Source organism: Spermophilus citellus (genome assembly GCF_964194105.1).
Source record: "Spermophilus citellus genome assembly, chromosome: 11".
NCBI lineage: Eukaryota > Metazoa > Chordata > Mammalia > Rodentia > Sciuridae > Spermophilus > Spermophilus citellus.
Genome location: NC_138192.1, coordinates 61459578 through 61477335, shown reverse-complemented (window position 1 = coordinate 61477335; position 17758 = coordinate 61459578).

The following is a 17758-nucleotide window of genomic DNA, read 5'->3' as shown; positions in this document are numbered from 1 at the left end:
GAGACAGGTCACATTAAGTTGCTGAGGCTGGTCTTGAACTTGTAATTTGCAGGTGTAACTTAATGAAATTTTCCAGGAAACTAGGAGAGCAGGGATGTGGAAAATCACAGTAACCAGGCTAAGATGGAGAGACCAAACTATTTCCTGAAATTCACATTAAATTAGTTACATAGCTTCCCTACTTGCAAACATGAGAATGTTTACTGTTAGTTTGACTTCATAGTTTTCAACCAGTTATGCTACAGTAACAGATTATAAAATATAAGCATTAAATTCCTTTTTTTCTTTCCCCCTTTCCTTCCCTCTCCCTTATTCATTTCTTCCTTCCTATTTATCTTTTTTACCCTTCCTTCATTTCTTCCTTCTTTACTTCCTTACTACCAACTCTTATATTTGCCTGAAACTGAGTCTGACTTGAGTCCCCATTTTGATAACTTGCTCTAGCACAGGATTGAAGTTGTGTATATTCAATGTCCATTCAATTCTTCCCTCTGACTGAGAATAACATCTTGATTTATAGCAATGTGTTTATTTAAAAGACATTTCTTAGTCTCTCTTTTAGCTGGGTTTAACCATGTGGTCAAAGAGATATTATGGTAAAACTGTTAGGTAGTTATTCTGGGGATGGCTCCTTTTAAAGAGGAACTAGAGTGTGCCCTTTTGCTTTTTCTTCTTTCTGCCATCTGTAATGCAGATGAAAATGCTGGACCATGGGCAACCAAACACAAAACTTCTTAGCCTTTTAAAGAATAACCATACTAATTTATTGTTCTCCCTCTACCAGCCTAGCCTACAATCTCTGGTCTGTGGTCCTAGCCTTTCTTTGTGTTCCAAAATGTAAGCTTGAACTTCCTCAAGTAAGATTGAATTTCCTCATGTGATTTGAAGTTTCACCAACACAAGTTAAATCAGCATCCTCATTTCTCTGAGAATGCCTGGGCCCATGGCACTGAACTTGGAATTTATTCAGATAGACTTAGAAATCATACAAATGCATTTCCAATGTCTACTAAATTTAAAATCTTCAATTTGATACATACAACCTTGCCCCAGTTGAAACCATCATTCTGGAATTTTCTCCTACTTCTACCTTGCAATCATTATTTTTGTTTTGCTCTTCATGTCTATGTTGTTTCTTGCATTCTATTCCATCTTTCTGAGTGCTCAAATGCTCTTGCCTGTGACTTCAAAATATACACAATTAATCCACTTGTCTCTCTAGATTTCACTTAGCATCCCGGTCAAGCTATTGCCACCTAACCTACTGCAATAAGTTAATGAAAGTTCTTACTGCTTCTTTTACCCTCTTAATCTACTCATAACACAGCCACCAGACTGTTCCTTTTCAATTGTAAGGATCATGTCACTCAAACAGCTTTGTATCACCATAAAATATAGCCTGTCCAAAGTTGATGTCCGAGGATTGTACAGTCCCCACCACTGTCTCTGACCTTGTTTCCTTGTATTCTCCTTTTGTTCACTATAATCCAGCTTACTGATTTCCTTGTTATTCTTCAAACCCAATGAGTTGGACGATTTCTTCTCTTGGAATTCTCTTCCCTCAGATGTTCACCTGGCTCATGCCTCCACTTCAATCAAGTCTTAATAAACATCATTGCTTTGGAGAGTCTGGCATTAGCCATGCCAATTCAAATAGTCCTTTGTCATTATATGCTATCTCAAGCTATTTTATTGATCTTACAGTGCTCATCATTATTTGAGGGAAGAGAATTTGCCTAAGTTTTATGTTCACCAACCACTGCCTTGAATGAAGTACCAGGATAGCAGGTACTTTGTATTTTGTTTTGGGAACAACCTCAGTCCCACCTTGTGATTATTTTTTAAGTTTATAGCTAAAGTATTTAATCATAGAAAATTCTCACTTATTATCTCTTTGCTTGTCATATCCCCAATATTCTCTCATTGTTATATCTTGTTAGACATAATGTTGACTCTTCTTCATATATTTAACCCTATTTCTTGAAGGTTTGTTCTAAACAACTTCTTCATAGTTGAGCAGTCTACTGGTCTTTCTCTTCTTTATTTATATGATTTCTACTTGAATCTTTTTTATATGTGCTCTTTCCTGATTCCTAGCTCCAAGTTCTTTTACATAATTCTCTATCTTGCTTTTTCAATGATATTCCAACATATATCTATCTCTGATTTTCTTAAACATACTTATTTTACCATCCTCTCAATGTGTTCTACTATCTGTTTTCCCTATTAGTGTTGATAACAATTCATGTAGTTCTAATTTATTTTGTCCTTTGAAATTTTCCTTAGACAGCTTTTCTTGAGAGAGATTTTATTTCCCTCAGTGTACACTCTTACTATTTAGGACCTCAGAATCTTCAATTCAGACTAAATCTTATAGGGGGCCTCCTGGACTCTACTATGTCCTAGCTGGTAGTATCAGTTCCAGACCAACCTGGGTGGCTAATGGCATTATTTGCAAACTGCAAGCAGGGTTTCTTGTTCTCATCTCCTGCCTCATATAGGGTAACACCTGCTAGATCACAAGAGCTGAATTCCCAGAATCTCCTTCCTGACTGGTTAACAAGCTACTTCAGCACTTACTGATAATATTTCCAGTTTTGTTGTTACACCTGGCTGTTTTCTTTTTTGAAATATTTTATCCATCATTAATTGATGTTTGTAAGGGTGTGCATGTATGTATGTGTGTATACATGTGCACATATGCATACTTGGTGTGCTTAAGTATCTATTTTTTAATATGTGAATTGTGAATTCATAAGCTACCTGCATTGGGAATTCTTTTGTTTTTTTAAGGGAAAATCATGATATGATGCTGATTTAACAATGAGTTCTTGTCTATGACACCAAAAGTATAAGCAACAAAATCAAAAACTTAGATAGAACTATATCAAATATTAAAATTTCCAAAAAAGATTAAAAAATCAAAAAAGTGAAAAGACAACTTACAGAATAGAGGAAAATATCTGCAAACCATATATCTGACAGGATAGCTCTCCCCTTGCTAAATATTTAAAGAATTCCTTCAACTCAATAACTACTTTGACAAACCTAATTAAAAAATGAGTAAAGGATATGAACAGACATTTCTCTCAAAGAAGATAATAAATGTCCAAGAAGCATATGAAAAGATGCTGTGTTAATCTGCTTTTCATCTTTATCACCAATGCACCTGACATAAGCAACTTAAAGGAGGAAGGTTTTATTTTGGTTCATGGTCTAAGTGAAAACACATCGCAGCCTTCTTTATTTCCAATTGCTTTCCCATTCCACATCTCTTTACATAGCTAAGTGGCCCTTCCCTGTTTTGTCATTCTGTTCCCAACTTGTTCATTTTTCTATACTTGGGTCTCAAGTCACTTCTTTCAGGAAGCATTCCTTGTTCTCAGCAGCAGGAAGTAATGACTTCAATGCTGACTTCCTCTTGTCCATTGTCACTCCCATCTTTGAGAAACCTTTCAATATTCTTTCCTCAAGTTTTTAGGGTCCTCTGCGGTCACAATACCTGTGCTTGATTCTGCAGCTAACACAAGGTCAGCTCATCCTTTGATGTCTTGTATGTTGTACCTAATTTGTGCACATGACCTTTCCCCCATTGAAGTACAAGCTCTTTGAAGCCAAAAAGTCTGTTTCATTCCTTCTTTTCCCCCCCAGTGGCTTCTTGTGCCACATTAATACTCCCTGCCTTGATACAAATGTAATAACGGAATAACTTCATGAATAAGTTAGATGATATATTCTCAGCCCACTACACTGTAATCTCTTTGAGTACTTACTAAACTTTGTATGTTTTGGGTTCTCAAAGTGTAGAAAAATAGTATTACGATAGCTATGTTCAAAAAGTAAGTGAAAAGGATGATTATGTTGATATGTTGATATCCACTTTATCAACTAAGGGGTGTAGAAAATCATAGCAGTGTAAAAATACTTTTTAAAACCATCTTATAAATATTCCATGCTCAAAATCATGGAATAAAATGTATATTTCCACCGGTTGCTCTCATTAATCAGAAATGGAAACACTATTCTCCTTTTCTTTTTTATCTGATTTTTAAATTTTGTATGAATTCTGCCAGGATTTTAATCAATCTTTCCCCCCCAATAGGCTAAATTATTTCTATTTAATCTTTTCCTCTATGTAAAATACTCCAAAAAATTATTTGAAGACCATTACTATTGAAACCAGAGTTTCTCCATAGGCCTGTACAGTTGAGAAAAGAGTGTTTTAGTTTCAGCAGATAAGCAAGGTAGGGGATGCCTGTCGGCATCTGCTCTGAAGGTTCCAGCTGGCAAAGCAGTATGTACTTTTCCAGTTCTATGGAGTGAGTGATGAGGGACAAGACATGTTGCAGCTCTCAATGGCAAGTTATGCCCTCCAGTGTCAGACCACATCCAATTCCTTTCTGAGTTCTTGCCTTGCAAATGCAAAGAATGAAATTCACAGACAGCAATGGAAGGCAAGAATATAAGGAGTCGAATTTATTCAAGTGTGAAGAACAGAAAGAGAACTCTTGTAGGGTGAGAGGGGACCCAACAGCAGTCTGCTGCTTGAGCGGGCTACTCTAAGTGCTCACATATTTCTTGGACCAATGTTATTGGTCCAAATTTATGCTATTCAGATTTTGAAAACGCACTAGTGCTATTGGTATAAATTCATGCTAATAAGTTCTTATAGAGTATCAGTAGTATTGGTTAGCCCTTGAGTCTGGGATTTCCTACAATCACATTGAAGTCTGCCCCTACTTCCATTTTCTAACCTCACACATAAGACAAGGGCAGGCTACTGTGGGCAACAGGTGTACCAACCCTGACTGACCTCTCACCAAGCTGGAGACTCATTCCTACATAGCAGAGTCCACTACAGAGAGGCCCAAGCTCCAGTCCACCCAGCCACAGCTCCACCACTTCTCTTTGGGAATCAGTGAGCTGGCTGCACAGCTATGTGGCTGGGGAGCCATAGAGACTGGGACAGGGCTTGGATTCACCATTTTCTTTCTTCTAATCAGATTACCCCAATACTGAAGAGGCAAATTTATATATTTCCTCTAAATTCTCACATACCTTACTTTAATATTTCATGCTGCTTCCCTTCAATGCTCTAACCAGGGGGTTAAGTAGACAGATGGATGTTGGATTTTGATAATATTCACTTAAACTTCAAATAAATAGAGAGTTCTGTTTGAATCAGATTCCTTCAAAGACACTTAGGTAGATTTTATTGTATTACTAGTAATTTTTTTTTAGAGAGAGAGAGAGAGAGAGAGACGGGGGGGATTTTTTAATATTTATTTTTTAGTTTTCGGTGGACACAACATCTTTATTTTATTTGTATGTGATGCTGAGGATCGAACCCAGCGCCCTGCGCATGCCAGACGAGCGCGTTAATGCTTGAGCCACATCCCCAGCCCTTACTAGTAATTTTTAAAAACTATTTTATATTTTAGTGTTCTTGATTTCTTTATACTATCTGCAGATCTCAAAAATCACAAAAATAAGGCATCATAAAACAATCCCCCAAATTTTCAGGTTTCAAAGCTGATTAAATATTTCTCCAAAGATGGGGGTATTATAAGGTGAGGAGAATATGTGGGTTAGATAATTGAATATAGTTATCTTAATCTTTACAACGTGCTGCTTCCAACCTCATTGCCTTTTATTCTTGCAGCTTCACTGACACCAAAGGACTTACCATTTGTTCAGTCAAAATTTAATAAAAGGAGAAAACTGCTATGTTATTTTCCCAAATGTTTACTGTGTGCATTTCTCATTTGCCAATGTTTTGATTGGCAGCTTTATATGACCCTGGATTTTAATTTTATATGAAATTTGATGGGAAGTATATTTTAGAAATCATAATAAAAAATGACTGCAGATCCCTTGTAAGTGTTTTTCTAAGGAAGGTTTTGTTTCCTCAAGTTGTATTTGATAGGTCTGAGTCACAATGAACAAATACATTTGCAGACTGCAAACGCTTTGGCTATTTGTAAAAATAAATAAAGAATTATTAACCCCTTAAGATATTATTTTAGTGGAAATAATTTATAATATTTTAATATTTTTTTGTAAAATCTCCTGAAAGAACTTTCTCCTTCCACTTCATTCCCTGCTCTTTAGAGATCAACTCAGTGTATGTTGACTAGATGGAGATTAAAGTCATGGGGCAGTGTTCATTAAATAAATGAGTTGTTTTCATTATTGAGCTTTGATTTTCATAGTTCATAATTTCAGTCCCATGTTCTCCAAATCCTTGCTACTCAAAGTGTGGTGCATTTCTCGTCACCTTGATACAAATCTGAGGCTCCATCACAAATCCACAGTGCAAGAATATGCATCTTAACAGAAATAGCAGGTGATTCATATGCTTTCAAAATTTTGAAAAGTACTATTCTGGATAAATTTGTTATACATTTTAAGACCATTCCCACACTCTTTTATCAGCTAATTTTAATGCTTCTCATACATCCAACTCAGTACTCAATGCTCTGAGTTCATTTGCTTTATTTTTCCAACTCGAGAGATGGGAGTTATCATTAGTGTGGAAGAGAGACATGGTTTGAATGCCCCTCAGGGCAGCACTGCTGAGAGATGATGGAACCTTTGGGAGGCAGAGCATAGTGAAAGATCTTTATGGGCATGAGTTAGTGTTTGTGAAACTCCCTGCTAGTCCTCCTGGTCACTTTTATCAAAAAGAGCAAGCCTGGCCCCTCAGTCTCTCTGCTTCCTGCTGGGGATGTGACCACTTGCTCTGACACTTACTTCAGCCATTGCCATCCACCATTCACCATGGACTCTCACCAGAGCTAGACCAATGCAGGCACATGTCCTTGAATCATCACATGTTTGAGCTAAATAAAACTCTTGTCTTTATAAAGTTATTTGCTTTAGGCATATTGTTATAGTGACAAAATGACTAATGTGACAAATGTACTGAAATCCTAGCTAATGTAAAAGTACACTTTTTGTATCATTGCTTCTTTTGTTTTTAAACTATTTTGTTTGAATTATTTTCCAAAATATATCACCCATTTCCTAATTTGTGAAAATTAGTGCATGCTGAACTTATTTTAACCTTTTCTTGATAAATACTGGTTGTTAATATAAATCTTGATAATAACACTACTGGAAACACAAATAAGCTTAAAAGTTAGTGAGTTACTCATATCTTAGTAAATCCTATGTCTTTTCACGAACTACTATGTTATTTTAGTTCTTGTCTTTCTTAATTTAATTAATTGACTTACCCATTCTTCATAGTAATGCTATGTTATCATCAAGTTTCTGTACTGAGTATGATTCCTTCTTCTCATACTTGTTACTACTTCTGCTATAGTTTAATTATGCTTTTCACAACTCTGCTATATTGAGGCAGACTTTCCTTTTTTTAGTATTTATCTATTTACTTACTTACTTATTTATTGAGGTGGGGTCTCACTGTGTTACCCAGGCTGGACTCCAACTCAACCCCCCGCCTCAGCCTCCAAGTAGCTGGGATTACAGGTGCACACCACTGAACCCACAGCTGTGTTTATTTTTGTTTTGTATTGTCTTTTTTTCCCTTTCTTGTTTCTGTTTTATTTTTCCTGTTACATGATTCTTTTAAATTCCAGTATCTAATCCATTTATAGTCAAAATAAATAGTGATACATTTGGGTTTATACTTTTTGTCCATCCCCCCCCCCATGGAGCTACCTATTTTATACTGCTTTTTTGTTTTATCTTCTTTTGTTTTCTTATTCCCTCCATGTCTTATTACTTTAAAATAATTTACTGCTATTTTAATGGCTTACCCTAGATTATAACACATATCGTTGATTTATTGCAGTCTTGTAACAATCAACAATTTTATTACTTTCCAATAATTCTAAAATGTTAAAATAATTTTCATTTACTTCTCTCAATTTTTGTTATTGTCATGCATTTTAATTTTACATATATTTAAAATTTTCAGGCATGACTATTATTGTTTTATTTAGTCAACCAGTATTTACCCTTTTTGTTGCTCTCTGTTTCTTTGTGCAGTTTTACATATTTGCCATACAAACACCCCAGGTTGGCAGCTATTTTCTTTCAGCCCTTTATGATGTTGGTTCACTGTTCTTTACTGACATCATTTCTGTTGACAAGTCGGCTGTCCATTTCACTATGGTTGTGTTGAAAATAGCATTTCTTTTCTTCTCTGGCTGCTCTTAATATTTTCTCTTGTCTTTGGTTTTCAGCTGTTTTACTCTATAAGTTTACATAAGTTTTCCTTGTATTTGACCTGCTTCAGTTTTTAGAATTTATTAAATCTTCGGGTAAATGAATTTTGTCGGTTTTGGAAAATCCTTAACATTGCTTCTTCAAGTAGTACTTCTGTACATTCTTTCTTTACACTCTTTCTGGGATTCCAAGAAAACATGTCTAAAACATTCTTATTTTATTTTGTCCTACATGTCAAGAAGTTGCTTCTGGATAAGTGAGAGTACTCTATAACAGACCTACACTGCCACACACACACACACACAAAAAAAAAAAAAAACAATAAGGAAAACCTGAAACAACTCAAAGATCATTAATGAGCCTTTGAGACACTGAAATTCAGCCAGTATGAAGAAAACAAAACTCATGAGAAATGAGAAGAAATCTGCAGCTACTTTTTTTATCCAGAATTTTCAGTTCCTTGATGAAAATGATAGACTGAGAAATGCATGATCAAAAGTTTCCACCTTTCACATATTTTACAGGTTGCAAAATCAAAGAAAATAATTAATTTGGTTTTTAGGAACATGATCAGTTTTCAAATGCTGTTTTCTTATCTTCCGTGCATCATCATGTGGTACAATAACACTGTTTAAACTTAACTGAGTCTTCATTCAAATCCTGGATCCACTATTAATGAGTATATGACCAACATTACATTAAGTAATCTCTCTGAAAATGTTTATACACATATGAAGTAGAATAATAATATTACTATGCATTTTGGGTTGTGTTGATGATTAGTGACAGATGAAATAAATGTGTTTGGTCCAAACTGGCAACTATTCTTAGAGAAGAATGCCTAAGTTATAATTGTTAACCTTTATATGATTGATGAATTAACACCCTGAGCTTTAAAAATAATACAGTTCTTTGTGCTGAATCACAGCACAAAGAATTGAATAAACCTCTGACTAAAATCCTACAGCAATGACTCAGGTGTGAACTTAAACACTGGAGTGATTTAATTCATTCTCTAGATGACTAAACTTGTTAGCTCTCTGGCCTTGTGTGATTCTGTAGGAATGCAAGTTCTTATCTGCATTTCTACTTTCCAGATCATGGTCTTCTGCTATCTCACATTGGAGACCAGAACACAAAGTACCTTATTGGAAGGAGGGTGTTTTTATTTACATAGACTCACATGTTTCATATACTGGCTATAATTTGTAGTGTTTGGAATGTATTTATGCCTTAATGTTTATTAAGCATTTACTATATGCTAGACATTATTTCAATTACCTTACACGAGTATTTTGGGACCCCATAACAATGCTATGAGGTAGGTACTATTCTTATACTCATTTTGGAAATGAGAAAACTAAGAAATATATTTTAAATAGTTTTACCAACATTTCATAATTGGGGGGTGACTGAGCCAAAATAACAACCCTAATGGTCTAGCTCTTATTCACCATCTAAAATGACCGTCACAACTGCTATTTTCATTGGGAGTATTACCTTAGAGTTTGGGATCCTGGCTGGTTCAAATCATTACTTTTTTAAGGGCAGAGAAAGGAATGTGTATGGGTTTCATTCCAACAGAACCTGAGGAATTTATTGCCTAGCTATGAATATTTAATTTAATTAAAACTTCTTGGGGAAGCCTATGCTGTTATTTAAAAGTTATATTGCAACTAATCCCAATGTCAGATAAATACATATGCCACGAATATACATAAAAATATCCACTGGAGAGTTTCCCTCATAATTTAATATTTTTAAAATGCTCATAGAATTTCAACTTCACATTTTGTCATCTTCTATTTCTGTTATGAAATGTTTGCCTGAATCTCTTCCTTCCAATGACAAATAAAGAACACGGTTATTATAAGACTGTTGTTCCTTGAAACTGTGCAGTTCTAATTCTCTCACTTATTCTCACTAAATCATCATATTGGTAGGGAGTCTTCCTTTAGCATTGATGTTATGTCCATTGTTTAGCCAATTGAAAAATTTCTGTCATATTGAAAAAAAAAGGATTAATAGTATACTCATTTGTAATATGGGAAACTAAAGATTCTGTGAAATAAAAGCCATATAAAACAACAATTGTGAGATTTTGGCAAGTGTTTTAGATGTGTGAGTAGCATAGATTCTCTTGTCATTCATTACATATTTCCAGTTCCATCATTTTCCACCTTAACCTCCAATGGAACAGTCATCACAGCCCAGGCAAAGCTGACTTGAAATCAAAACTTGCTTGCATTTGCAAGTTTCCCTAGCATATAAAGGTTCAAAAGACAATTGTCACTTATCTGATGACCTTTCCAAAAACCCCTGCTGTTAGATGTGCTATATCCGAACAGTCAGATCTTTTAAAAAAATGTACAAATAAGATCCATGGGCCATTTCTCTCTATCTCCACATTATATTTGTAATATTCTATGCTAACTAAATGTGTTTTTTTCACAAATTCTCTCTTCTGTCACTTGCACATTTGGGCAGCAGCCATTACCATAAGCTGGTTTCAGGAAACTCAAATATGTGAAATGTAAAGAATGAAAAATCTGGCCACCTTTTCTGGGCTCAGGTTTTAAGCACATGAACTTAATCCTGGTGTTCTCTGGGTTCTCCTCCTTCTGCCAGTCACAATTTCTAATTAGCTTTCCCAATGGAGGAAGAAGATGGATTATATTTTAATATCCAGAGACTAAAATTAGTTTATATTTTAGCAAGTTAGCACTTCTTAGCAGTTGATTTACTCTTGAAGCTGCAAAATCTGTGAGCTTGCAATTAATCATACGTTGGTCATTTTCTTTCAAAAATGTTCAGTTTGGCTCTCTGTATCATAATAGGGGAAAACATGTAATTTATGCAGTTTAGAAATTATAGCCTTGTGTTTAACTATGTCATAATATATTTTCTCACCCGCTCATTGTTCTTAACACTATAAAAGAATGTCATTTCACTGGGATTTATTTAAGCAAAACCTTTAAAGTGAGATCCCAGGCAAAACAGTAACCTCTTGGAGTTGTGTTTTATTTTTTTCTTTAAATGAGTGCTTTTAGGATTTGTTTTGACCACTCTTGATTTTTGTGGTAACTTTTAAAAATATTTTTTAAACAGAGGAGCACATTCTTGGCTTTCTTCTTGCAATAAGAATGCTTTATCTTCATAAAATTGTCTTTAATATTCTCATGTGCATAACACATGTAAAAGTATTCTGTTAATATGCACAGAAGCCACAAAGCAACTCCCCAGTGGCAGTGTGATAATTTAAAGACACTATAAATTCAAAGGAATAGATATCTTTTAATTCACTGAATTTTTTAAAAAAACAGACACTTATTTGAAAATCAAAAACAGTACATATTTTAAGCCGTTTCCCCAACTAACCTCTGCCAGAAAATTAACCCAAAAACTGTTTGACATCCCTGAATAGCATCTTATGATGCTGCCAGCATACTGATCGCTCACTGTGCTCTGAAACAAATCAATTAGCCTGCCAATTGTGTTCATTAGAATTCATTCATATCTCTATAAAAAGTTAATTAAAAGTAGGAGTGAGGAGGAAATCATGTCTAACATTCTTATTAAATCCAAATCACTGAAGTAATTTCAAATCTGAATCAACAATTGTCACTGAAACTCTCCTTCCAAAAGGTGTAGTAGACCTGAAAATCAAATAAAGCAGATAGAAACCTAGAACTCTTGGATAAAGAGTCCCAAACTAAGGTACTAGTTCTATCAATATTTTTATTATTTTTAAAGAGTTATTCTATTTTCTTGCTAATTACTCTTGATGGACAAAGATGGGTCTTGTTGGCTAAGCATCTATTCACCTGTGAGCACAGGTGAGTGGTAAAACTAGCACAGCACCTTGTTTCTCAGCCAACTCGGTTTAATGTAGCATCTGAGGATGAATGAAGAATAACCAGTGGAACACAGCATTCAAAGCCAAATGAAATCATCTTACTATAAGGACCACTGCATGTAGAAACCAGCTGCCAAAACAAGAAACCAGGCGACAAGCTGCAGCTTTTTGATTCCTAACAGAGACTCTATTCCTAACAATATCTAAATGCCTCTGGTAGAGCTGTTAAAAGCAAAAAGTGTTTGAATGTGAAATGTTCAGATTATAACATGAAGCTCTCTCCCAGCCTCTCCATTCCTTCCATTTTGGGGTAAAGTATCTGTTCCTTTTGTTTCCAGAAAACCAAAAGTGAGAGCCCATGTGAGGGGAGAAGAATCTTCCTGACAAGCCACGGAAAGCCTTAGACTAATTTCATATTCAGTTCTTGGCACTGAGGTCTGGGTGGAGGTGGGCAGGTCCACCCTGCCTTTCAGTCTCATTAATCATTTGGCTTTCCCTGGCTGCTCACAGCATCTTCTGGAGGAACCCTTCTCTTTATTCATTCAGACAACCCTTTGGATTAAACAGAGCCAGCTAAATGTCAAAGCAAATCTGAGTCTTGATGCAGATAATCATTTCAATAATATTTCTCCATTTGTGCCCAAACACCAGGGGAATAAAGCTTTTCTGCTGTCAGGTACTGTAAGACTGCAGTTGGTGTAAATGCTTGACACTGAGCCAGATGGCTTAGCCGTGCCTCAAACATATGTTCAACAAGCAGGCTTGCACACTTTGGAATTTTATTATTTTGAACTGGTGAGGCTTGCATATTTATTTACTTGACCCCCTTTGGTGTCACTTTGGTATTAAAACAATCAGTTATAAAGCTTCTCCAAGCAATAGGGTAGGGCTAGTTTATAGACTACTTGTCAGTTTCATATCACCACCTGCAGTGAAGTATTCCTCATCTCGTGGCCTCCTCTTGATAATTTAAAGAAAAAAGGTGGCAAGGTGCATGTGACTGCGGGAAAAGGAAAATGGGAACTGAAGGAGAGAATGCTGGCCTTCCCTAAACATAAAGATGAATGTGCCCTTTTCTAACCAACTCTTTACATGACCTGGGGACAAGTAATTTTCTCATGTATTACCATGTATATTTCACTCAGAAAATCTTGCTGGGGCTTTAAGGAAATCAACCATTAAAATGCACAACTGCATGTACCCTTCAAAATATCACAGGGAAATCTATCTACCACATATATACATATATACACATATATTTATTATATGCAGCATATGTTTATGTATGTATGTATGTATATATTATTAGTTAATGTACATTTGTGCAGTACATACTTATATACAGCATATATGTGATTATATGTAATCTAAATATGCATGCATGCATTTATATTCACTGTCACATATATGTATGTTTATGTGTGTGCTAAAAATGGAAACCAGCGCCACTGGCTTTGTCAAGAAGAGTTTGTGATTACTATCACATTTATCATGCTGCTAATATATCCTTCAGAATAAAACTTAAATGGCTTTAGTACTCAGTGGAAAATACGTTTACAGAAAAGGAGAAAAAGTTAATTTCATATTACTTAATATGTTCAAATTAAGTGATGAAAAAGACCAGAGAACAGCCACCAGAGACTATGAACATTGCAAATATAACAAGCAACGTTCTGCATATAGTCTCTACTCTTTGAAAATAAATTTCCATGTATAATATCATGATGTCTTAGAAATCTTAATGTTCATCAAGTACAACACTTTCATTTAATAAAAGAAAAATCCAGGCCCAGAGAGATTTTTTGATGCATTCCAAAGCACACAACAAATAAATACGCAGCAGAATGGAAAGCTAAGGCACTACCCATCTTTTCCTGTGTGATGTAGGTCTGCTCTTCTACCAAAGTAAACTTTTGGTATACAATGGATATAACAGAAGGGACCTGCTGGAACACACAAACCTGACTGAAATAAAGTTCTCTTCACAGAGTTGTTCTCAACATTTTCAGACCCAACATGCTCCATATTAAAATAAATACGCTATAATGCCTCCATTACTATTCTGAACTAAAATTCACAGATAATGAAACTTACCTACCAGATAATTTTAAAACATCACTTATAACATAAAGTATAAGTACGGAATACATGAGTATGCGTGTATTTCAATAGGTTAAGAATTAGAAACAACTCTACTACTTATGTAGTAGTGTTAATGAAATAATTAGATGTCTACCCCTTTAAGGAAAATTGCCATGAACATACAACTAAAAAACAGAGTATATAATCAGATACCATGAAGGATGTTGCTGATGATGGAGAGGATTTTCCAAAATGGTGAGTTAAACCTTACCAGATTACATGCATTAAAACTTGACTATTTTGATGACTTGAAAAATTTTTATAATGTTGGAAATTTTTTCCTAGATTCAAACTATTCCAATGTACTTTGCTTTAATATGAAATTGAGAGAGACTAGAGATTCAAATATAACAAGACTTTCAACTCCCTGAATAGCTACTTGGGAAAAAATTTAAAGGTAATGCAGAATTCAGGACAATTCATATTTAGGGACTGTCTTGTGCAGTACAAGATATCTAATATTTTATCTTCTGTCCAATAAGTTCTACCACTTTTCCTCTAGAAATGCACAGGTAGAACCATTACTGAAAAAAATGTTGTATGTGGGCTCTCTTCAACATAGGAATCAAAGCAACCAATATCAAAATCATAAGAAATTAGTTCTATGTGAAGAATACTTATTCAAAATGAATTTTTAATTTTAATCATTAAATATTTTTGAGTTTTTATTCTTTACACATCTACAGAGAAGAATTTAATTGTAAAGTGATGAGCCTTACAATATGTCTTTGCAAACAGGTAACAACAAGTTATAAATCTAAAACTAACATGAAATATGGTTGAATTTAAGCTATAGTTCATGTTATATTTAATATTGGTTTAATTATGTTTTATTATAACTCAATACTTCAAAACAACATTAAGATATTTTGCGAAAGCAAGATGTTCCTCTTATATAAATATAGGTATTAACTAAATTCTATTTACTCGTAACACTAAGTTTATATGAGGTTTTTGTGCTGGCCTAGGGAAACAGTACAACTATCTTTAAAAATGAAAGATAAAATGTGAACAGTTGCATTTTTATGTTGGCATTTGGTCAGTCACCATCAGCTTCAATAATCCTACACCTTCTAAATTCTTAATTACCAATATATTGAGAATTTCTCTTATGTGTGGTCAATTTCTACAAGAGGCTTTTAATTATATTAATTCATCTCTGTCAGCAAACTGTCTTGTAATTCTTTAGAGAATCTCTCAGAATATATGTAATTCTGATACATCACAACCAATAATAATGTTATTTGTTCATTTAAATTTCCAGATTGTCTTTCAGTTTAAGTTCCTTTGTGTGTGAAGCACAAAGGAACTGAAACTCTTATTCTTTTTTTCTGCCTCTTATTCTTTTATCTATTCTACATTTACAAGAACTCCACCATGTCCAAGAGAGAAATAAGCACAACTGAAAAACAAGAGTCCATTTCTTTATCATTATGATTCTGTACTGAAATATATCAGACATTTTTCTTCTTTGGAAGGTACTTCATGTCACTTGGCCAGTTCAAAGACTTCAGAACACAATGGAAAACTCCAAGACATAAGAGCATTCACAGTATAGCATTACACCAGTGCTTAGCCAAGCCACTTTCTAACCTTTGGATTAGATCGTTCATACCACCATTGATATATGGTAGGAACAAATTTCTGGAAATATCTTTCATTTCATAGAGTCACAAAGAATAAATAACTCTTTTTTTCTGAGGTTATCTGCCAATAATATGTTCAATTTGACAAATAAGACTTGTTTATCTCAATCAAAATACCTGGCTTAATGTAAGCACAACCTCTTTGTGATGGAAGAAAGGAAGAATTCAACTTAATAGACTTTGTTGCTGGGGTAGCAGTAGTTTAATAATAGTTGCATTAATAAATATGCCATATTTGCAGATGGGTAGAAAAGGATTATTTTTAAAAGAAGGAAAAGGAAAATGACAGAGATAAATATCCAGTCTATTATTTCCTAACCACAATCCCCTCCTTCCCACCTACAACCAAGTTGTCAAAATGAACAGCCGAAAAAAAATAGAAAATAAAAACTACGAACTCTCAGAATTCATATAGACAAATAGCTGTTACCAGGTCGGTCCAGGGCATGATGTAAGAATCCCAGGGGGAAACTGAATGTCCAGAGAGAACCTGTAGGTGAGACCTCAGAGGCTAGATACTGATGCAGACCCTTAGAGCAGTGCTTCTCATTGATGTGCTCATTTGGAGATCTGGTAAAAATACAGATCTGGTTCAGCAAGTCTGTGGTACAGCTGAGATTCTGCTTTTCTAACAAGCTCCCAGGTGATGCTAACACTGCTGATCTGTGGACCGTGCTGTATGTAGCAATACTTTAAAGAGCCTTGGGTACACAAGATCTTTCTTTAAAATTGGTAAACTGATGGAGGAAATGTAACTCTGTGAAGGACATGCAAAGAGAAACTCAAGAAAGAAATACCAGTAACCACAAAGAAACAGAGACCTTATAAAGTTAACATCACACATCAAGAACAAAGTGCAACAGGTAAAGAAAAAGTCATCTTCCTCCTGCCTAGATGGCAAAACAAAAACCACTGAGCAGTTTGATGCAGGGAATAAATGTACAAATGCAACAACACAGAGTATGATGAAAGATGAAAACAGGAGCACAGAATGCCTTTGTCTTGTGTTTTATAAAACTGACCTTAAAAAATCCCAAGGAATGTAATGTTAGAGAAGAAGATAAGTAATGTGTGCATGATAAGTGTGGAAAAAAGCCAACAAATAAACAAATAAAAAAAAGAGTTTATACTGGAGGCCCTAATATCTAATAGATTTTATTAATCCCTAGAGAGGAATCATTGCCAGGTGAATTAAAAATATCCTCATAATGCTAAATATACTAGTTTTATAGATTTCTAAGGTAATGACCTAACAGTCAATATAAATAAATATTTTGTTTATCTTCAAATGATAATTTTCAAAGATCTAAGTTTAAGGGATCCTTTAATAAATGCTAGAACAGAATATCCAAACAAGAGTGTACCCAACTAATTAAGGCATTTGTCAATACACAAACTGTACCAAGATTTTTGAGGGATACTTTTCAAACCAAGCTTATTCATTATTCAGATTACAGAAGAGTGCACTGTTTCTATTTAAGATTTTCCTTATGGAAGGATGTCATACCAAATAATAATGGTTTAAGTAGGACTGAGATCTTGGGCATAGTTGGATACTACAAAAATTTTATTAAAATTTTCACACTGAAGACAAGTAATGAACTCTAAATGCCCCTAAAATTTTATTCATATCTTACAGAATTAGGATATGGATTCTTTAAAGTGGTAAGAAATGATTAGTATTAATTTTAGGTCTACATTTTATCAAACGCTGTTGTACAAAACTATTTCTAAATGAGGCAATAACATGGATAATGATAGATACATACTTTTTATGATTTATCAGCACTAATTTTGCTTTTCTAATTCTTATTATAATATAGAAGGGCATCTCTTTTAGTCTTTGGTGAATAGTGTCTTTTAACTTAAAAAATATTTGACTTGAAAAATGTATATTTAGCACTTATATTGGATATTA